Genomic DNA, 7,978 nt, shown 5'->3' on the forward strand with positions numbered 1-7,978 from the left:
AGTCCACCATGGGCTCTCAACAAGGATATCCCTATCCTTGTAGTTTTATCGCTGCATTACCAGCGATAACCTCCCAAAATGCCGCTATCGCTGGATCTTTTATCGCCTAGGCAGTTAGCGTTGTTAATAACGCGATAACCAGGCGATATTATCCAGCGATAGCGGGCGTTAAAAGAATTAAGGCTAAGCGCCCTTAGCGTTAATTTTCCATGTTCCTTGTTAATGTGCCCCTAAATTCTTTCCAGGAGTATAAATCTCTGGAAACCTGGCAAATGTTCCAAGATAGGCTGCATTTTGAACAACCTTTCATGGTCTGGATGTTCCCAGGGAATTGCAGCAGGATTGTCATTGAAATGCAGCATGCACTGCAAAAGCAAAAACTGATCTCTGCTCTTTATGGTGTGAAGATGGGTGTTACCCAAACCGTGCAAGTAGACCAGTAGGACTGCAAGCTTGGTTTGTGCTCTAACCTAATTTTGAAATGAAGTGGGAGTTCACCGGTGTGCCTAAGAACTAGGCCCTTGAGGCCTCACTGCTCCCTCAGAAATTGTTTGGCACGCAAATTTGTTTGTTGCACAATTTGCTGAAGGGCATCAACATCTAAAATGAGATGAACATAGTCAATCGACATAACTGCTGTCATCATGTCCCTCAGAATCACTGGAAGACAAGTCGTCGGATGGAACTCTGCCAACTGAAAAATCCCTTACAGATCCTGCTCCATTTTCCTCTACATCAGATGCTGTCTCAGTATCTGCTGTCTCAGTCTCTGATACTGCCTCAGAGCTGTCCTCCATAATTCAAGGTAGGGCTTGGGCAGCAGCTATCCACTTAGAGGCCATCTCTTCTAGCTGGCTAAATCCTTCCTACTAAAACACTGTCCTATATAGAAGGCAGAAGTAGTGTTCTAAATCAGTTGGTGGATATGTGCGTCTGTGAGATGTGTGCAACAGAAAATAAACAAAAAAAGGCTTCTCTTTTCAGATGAAGCTACAGTACACAGTTTTACTTCACATTGCCACATACCCAATATCACAGCATACTTTTGTTATTGTTGGGGAGATGCTGGGACATTGTCAGTATAAAAAAATTAATAAACAGAAAATCGGCCTTTGCTCTCAAGAAGCGCACATTCACGTAGTAGCACCTGCAGCTTTGTGCACAGGCGTAGTCCTTGTGAAAACAGGGTTGACAAAATTATGTAGCAGGAAAAGGCAAATAATGCTGCACAATGCGGCACATTTTCTGACAGTATTACTTCATTTTTTTGTGATTTGAAAACATGATAATACTGCCTGGTCAACTATTTCGCCTCAATAGCACCAGTATATAAAGCAAATACATAAATAAGCAACTGTCAACCTGTGAGCAGATTCAAAAAGAGCGAGAGGGACCCCTGAGCCAAGGGAGAGGGGTGCCAAGCAAGACCGTCAGTCAAAAAGAGAAAGATCTCCCTTGGATCTATATAAACCAACACTCATTCAATCACACATAACTTTAAACACATAGCAGGGTATGAATCGGCATCAACGAAGCAAATAGGTTACAAAAATGATGAATTTATTAAAATAAATCACAATAATATCACATAAAGCAAGCAGTTGTGCACATTGGTTAAAAAACAATAAAGACAATTTTTCAAACATATAATCAAATAGAATCATAAAAGTTTTTTACATATGAATAGATAACTCCTAATGTAAAAAACAACACTAATAATCAATAACAGTACATAATTTGAAAATTCATAAAAACAAAAAAATTGGGAAAAAAAAACCAAGAGGGAAATGATTCCTACTCAAGAAAGGAAGTCGCTAAATCAAAGACTAATCGGTTGTGATCCCAATGGGATTATGATCATATTACATATACAGCACAACCCGTGTTGTCCTAGACTTTGTTCGGCTTCCTTTTTGTTAGAGCATCAACGCGTTTCGGTAGGCCACAGGTTAAGGCCAACACCTTCCTCAGGATATTTTGTTGATCCCAATAAATAATGTTAAAAATCTGCAAAACATGTACAACACACTAGCGTAAGTGACTTCCCATATTGCATATCTGGGACATTTTTTAATAAATATGCTTCAGTGACCACGACTCAACCCATGCCATAAACTATTGAGATAAACATACATAAATCTTTCACACATCACTCCAAAAGTATAATATCTTAATATCACAAATTACATATATGAGGTCAAGAGACTTCTTATATCCCCAAGAAATATTCTTTCAGCTACCCGAAATGTAGTAGCTAGATGGAGAATATATTCTCTCTCTAAATACGTCTCTCAATTGAGACAGAAAAGGACTTTCCAGTATTAAAGTTTGCCATTCCGTGATGGCTATAGAGCATATAATTGCATCAATTTACATGGAAGTGCTATATCTCCCATTTCCCTCTTGGTTCTTTTTTCCCAATTTTTTTGTTTTTATGAATTTTCAAATTATGTACTGTTATTGATTATTAGTGTTGTTTTTTACATTATGTGTTATCTATTCATATGTAAAAAACTTTTATGATTCTATTTGATTATATGTTTGAAAAATTGTTTTTTAACCAATGTGCACAACTGCTTGCTTTATGTGATATTATTGTGATTTATTTTAATAAATTCATCATTTTTGTAACCTATTTGCTTCGTTGATGCCGATTCATACCCTGCTATGTGTTTAAAGTTATGTGTGATTGAATGAGTGTTGGTTTATATAGATCCAAGGGAGATCTTTCTCTTTTTGATTAACCTGTGAGCAGAGCCTTGCACTGAGTGCAACCACATTTGTAGTCAACTTTGACCCATTTGAGCGACAATTTTCTTTTATATAAATCTGCAGATTATGCATGGATGATAGATATGTGGCCTTTTTTTAATAGAAATGCGTGTTTTCCCCTCGGGCGGGCACAATGGTAAAATGCCATATAACCTATAATTTCTGCATAAACTGCAAATGTATATATAAACAAATGTAGCTTAAATGGGCCAAAAGTAACTTATTATGTGGCTCAGGGGGTGTTAAATTATCCCCAGTCTCTTATTTCTTTTTAGGAAATGTTTAGTTCCCCATGGAGGTACGATTGCCCCCCTCCCGTCCCTCGGGTAAGCACACACTAAAAAGAAGAAAATAGGGCCCACAGGGAGTTGGTCAGTATGGCAGAAACCCCTGACAATTTAATTGTTTGAGAAATTTATTTTTTGCTACCACTGTGGGTGAGATTATGCCCCCAGGGGAAAAACTTTAAAAAGTGTGCCCCCGGGAGAGTCAGCACAATACCACGAGGGCTAAACCCCCAAATGCAGTCCCAGGTTGCCTAGTGGATTTCTGGCTGCGTATCGCGATGTGACCGCGATCCACATCCAGGAAAACATTTCAGGTAGGCATCGTTGGTAAGGGGAGCCTCTTCCCTGTCCAACAATGCCTCCCTCACAGCTAAGGAGGCATCGCTGGCCTGCAAAATCCAACCGGATGGTGGAGGAAGAATTGACCTTTTGTCATCTCTGCTGCCAGTGGGCATCTGTGACATAAGTGTGCCTCGCTGACATCACATACAGGTGGGGGCTATGTGCTGACACATAAGCGATTCTGTGTCATTCCCGCCCTTTACTGTAAAACAAGGAATACTCCGGTGCGAGCACTGGAGGATCCTTTGTAATCCTCTCCAGTGTCGGCCAGTGGCTGAGAGACGCACTGAGGAGGGGGTGCGGGTGTTGGCCATTGACAAAGACCTGCACCAAAGGAGTTACTAATACACATATTATTTCTAATTCTGCAATAACAGAAACAATATTGCAATATTCTTTTAACAATGTAATACACAAAGTAAAAAACTGTTTTAATATTAGTAATTATTTTAAATAAAAACAAACATTATGCCATCTAAACACAAAATAAGCAATTCAACATAATTATTTTAAATTTCCTTTCATTAAAAATCAAACAAAAAATTAACCATATAAGAATCCAAAGTAAAAAAAATGCAATATAATTACATAATTCATATAAAATATTTAATTCAAAATTAATTATCAGTTCAAAAAATGTCTTACAAATCTATGCAAATATATTTAATTTGACAAAACAAATATTTTTACAAAATTTAAACATTTTGAAAATTCATTCTCATGCAATTTAAAATATGAAATATTCATTGACAAATTAAACAATCTTTTTTTCAAATTTTGATTCACTCGTAAATTATTCACGTGAAATTAAAATTATAAGAAACATAGTTAAAAAATCTCCTCACCCTTTTCCCTATAAACCCGACATGCCACTACTCAAACTTTTAAAAACATATATTTTGTAAATCATGCAAAAAATAATTTAAAAGAACTATACAAATATTTTTTTAAGTAAATAAACAATTAACATTTGACAATAAAAATGTACATAAAACATATACTCATTGTAGGGGTTTTCTACCTACATGCAGGGAAATAATCCTCTGTGTGCAAGCAGATATTTCACTCCCAGAGTCAGGCGAGGTCTCCATCTTGCACAACTAATAGGAAATTACATACAGGACGAGGAAAGCAGCCAATTATTGGCCATTCTGAGCTATTCATTCACAATAGCATCTTCCTCCATTCTGCTGCTCTTTTATACATCCAACCACCAGAGACAAGATGAGAACCCTGCCCCCCATTCACTGATAAAGAATTAAAGATTATTTGTTAGGTGGTCCTCCAAAGGAACCTTAATCTTTTTGGGGGTCCAGATACTGAGCTGGGCACACACTCAAATTTAGAGCGCTGCATTGCAGTACAGCAGGTGCCTACACCTGCAGGCTTGAAGAATGCCAGAAGCACAGGGATGACCTTAGTCTTTGAGCCTAGATTAAGGCTCAGGATACCTCGGTTGAGTGCTCTCTGCCACATTCTCAGTATCCACACATGACACCACTGTATAAGAGGGTCCTAAATGTAGTCTAGCTGACCCGCCACACCCAGCACCAAGAGTTTGAGCAACAGACAGGTGCAAACTGTATTATTCGCATAATCATTTAAGAGCACATCTGTTTTAAGAGAGATGTCCAGTCTTGTGTGCAATTTAAGCTTCGGTATAACATTCCATGCAGTGTTTAACCTGTGTTATTTGTGTTTTATGATAGAAATTAAGGTTTGCCAATGTTAACATGCATATAATGTATTTTTGGTTGGAATTAATAATTAGCTTATCATAACATAATGGAAATGGTTTTAAAATTAATTTTATATTTTGTGACAACTTGTCAGTTAGAGCACACAAGTTGGTAACATTTTCATTTATTCAAAATTTGTTTATGTGACCTTCACATAGGTACAACATTAAAACAATTAGTAAAATGTTGCCCATATTTTTTTCTCAAAATTAATGCTTAGTGTTTTTTAAACCTTTTTAGTATTGTAAAAATACATTAAAATAATAATAATAGGAAATGTGTTGAAGATGTCGCAAAATAACTTAACCCCTTCAGCGCTGGGCGAATTCCGCCGCGGTGCTGAAGGGTTCGTGCGCGGGCGGGCCGATGACGGAACGGTTCCGTCATGAGCACAGCTCAACCGTGGCTCATGACGGAACCGTTCCGTCATGAGCATGGAAGGGGTTAAAAGAATTGATGACAGGATTTTGAAAAAAAAAATCTCTTTGAAAAAAACATTTTCCTCCTTTTGAATGCCTTATACAAAAAATGTTCTTGTTATTAACATTTTTTTTAAACTGGATTCTTGGAAAAAGTTGCTAAATAGACATTGCCATGCTAAAAGTCTGGTAAAGAATGATGCAAAATGTAATTTCTTGTATTTAGGGATATAATATCCCTTTTTAAAACGACTGAATTGATATCCAGTGTTGAATATATGCCTTTCTTTTCCGCAGACCGGGCTATTCAATCATCATCAAAGCAGAACTTGAGGCACAGAAGAAGAACCTCAAGAAGAACCTCAATTGCAAGACAGGCACTAGAGCTATCAACCACCAGTGAGGAGGAGGAAGTACATACTAGAAGAACAGTGTGCCAATCCAGCAACAAGCAAGATTAGGCCCCAGAAGACACAGAGCAGCGGCTGTAGTGCCACCATTAGTGGTCAAGTATGTAGACACTACCAGCGAGGAGTGGCAGATCCTGGGCTCCTCCTGGCCTTGAAAAATAACAGCCAGTGGTGTCTGAAGAGCAGGCTTCATTGTCACCTCGGCCAGGACCCACCTTCTTCTTAATACAATAGGCAGTGACACCGTCGGGCCTTCACATAGCCTTCATCTTCTCTTCCAAGTACCCACCTAAAACAACAGTAATCAAGGGACACTTTAGACCATGATACCCCACTTCCATCCAGTATGCTACTTTGTCAGCTTGAATAGGTTCAGGGCTTGAGTTCTCTGAATATCTGGTATTTGTTTGGAGAGGTTTAGAAATGCTTAGACTTTAAGTGGCTGCATAACCTCCTTTATAGTCTCCTTTATAGTTGGTCTTGTCTGCATCCCAAACATACCCCTACTCCAGTTGCGCAGTCTTTGGGTTAACTTAAATTACATTTTTCCCTAGCTAGCTATGTGTACCCCATGTTTCTTTATTCCCATGGGGTGTCTGCCCTGTTATGGACATCCATTTAACAATTGTGTCAGAGGAGTACTTTAACATTGTTGTGGTGAAGAGTGAAAAAGAAGATGGCCAGGAACGTTTACCCATAAGCCATGACCTTGATTTTGCCTCTCCCCCTGGCTTGGGGGTATGACTTCATTATTGTTTAGGATAGTGGACTTGTTTTATAAACCTTGTATTTCTTTTTTCCAAATTGGGAATTATTTTTGGGGATTGATTTCTTTGTAATCTTTATGGGCACTTTGTTACAATTCTGTTCCCTTGTATATGGACTTGCTCCCTTGATATTTCCTGATGTGTTTTTATCACTTGCCTGTCCCTCCCAAAATCTGCATTTTTTTCTAAAAACGATGGTGGAAATGCCTCTCCAATACCCACATCCTGATATGGCGGATGGCGCCTGCTAGGCACCACCACCATCTTAGTGGCCCTGCTCCACCCGCCAGGGAATCGTTACGATTGCCACCGGCAGCAAAGCGGCGGATGGACTTTGTGTCCGTCGCGATACCCACCGCCATCCTAATATGGCAGTGGGTTAATCTCATTGTGATGTCGGAACGATCGCCACCGCAGGTGGTGGCAATCGTTCTGCCATTGTAATGAGCTCCTTAATGTGGTTTCTGACTAGCAAGGAGCCCGTCGGAAGTCCGTCAGATTGACCGGCCAGTTTGGACTCCGACCGCTCTCATTGAAATGCGGTAGTCAGAGTTCAAACAAAGGAGGTCTTTCGGTAAGCCTTCGTCAGAGGCCTGGCTACCGACATCCAAATCAGGCCCAATGTCTTTTTCTGGGATTAGTTTTTACATACTCCAGTTACTCAGAGATATGTTTTTATTTTGTTTAGTGAGATTGGGTTAGGGGTGATTTTACATTTCCCTTCTTATATTGCTGCTGGAATTAAATAGTTTCTTGTATAAAATGTTTACCTGTTGAGTTATTTCAATATTCATAAACTCTTTGGATCGTTTGTTTTCTGTTGTGCTGTGGTATTAGAACCTTTTATTTCAAAGGTAAGAATTTGCAGTTCTGGTAGAGAAAGGATGATGGGAATATTATTTACTGTTCATGCTTTCTTTTATGTATATTTAAGTACAGTCATACACTTTCTTTCAGGACAGCACCCATAGGGCTACTTGTACTTTATTGTGTTAAACACTTGTCAGAGTAGGGATAGTAATTTTGTCCCCCAACGCCATCCAACACCTTCCCTGAGGCAAAAACCCGTCGGAGTAGGAATAATAATTTTTCGCCCGCTGTCATCCAGCACCTTCCCTGAGGCAAACACCTGTCGGAGTAGGAATAGTAATTTTGCCCCACACCAACATCCAACACCTTGCCTGAGGCAAACACCTGTCAGAGTAGGAATAGTAATTTTTCCCCCTACCGCCATCCAGCACC

At 39.2% G+C, this 7,978-nt stretch overlaps 1 long non-coding RNA gene across 1 annotated transcript in view; it reads left to right on the plus strand.

Moving 5' to 3' along the window:
- Positions 1 to 7,469, plus strand: part of LOC146821528 (uncharacterized) — a 418,267-nt gene extending 410,798 nt beyond the window's left edge. The window contains exon 3 of the long non-coding RNA XR_014962736.1: positions 5,857 to 7,469. This is a non-coding gene — a long non-coding RNA (uncharacterized LOC146821528). The remainder of the gene's footprint in view (positions 1 to 5,856) is intronic.
- Positions 7,470 to 7,978: the final 509 nt, after the last annotated feature.

This window comes from Triturus cristatus, chromosome 6 (genome assembly GCF_964204655.1).
Source record: "Triturus cristatus chromosome 6, aTriCri1.1, whole genome shotgun sequence".
NCBI classification, from domain to species: Eukaryota; Metazoa; Chordata; class Amphibia; order Caudata; family Salamandridae; genus Triturus; species Triturus cristatus.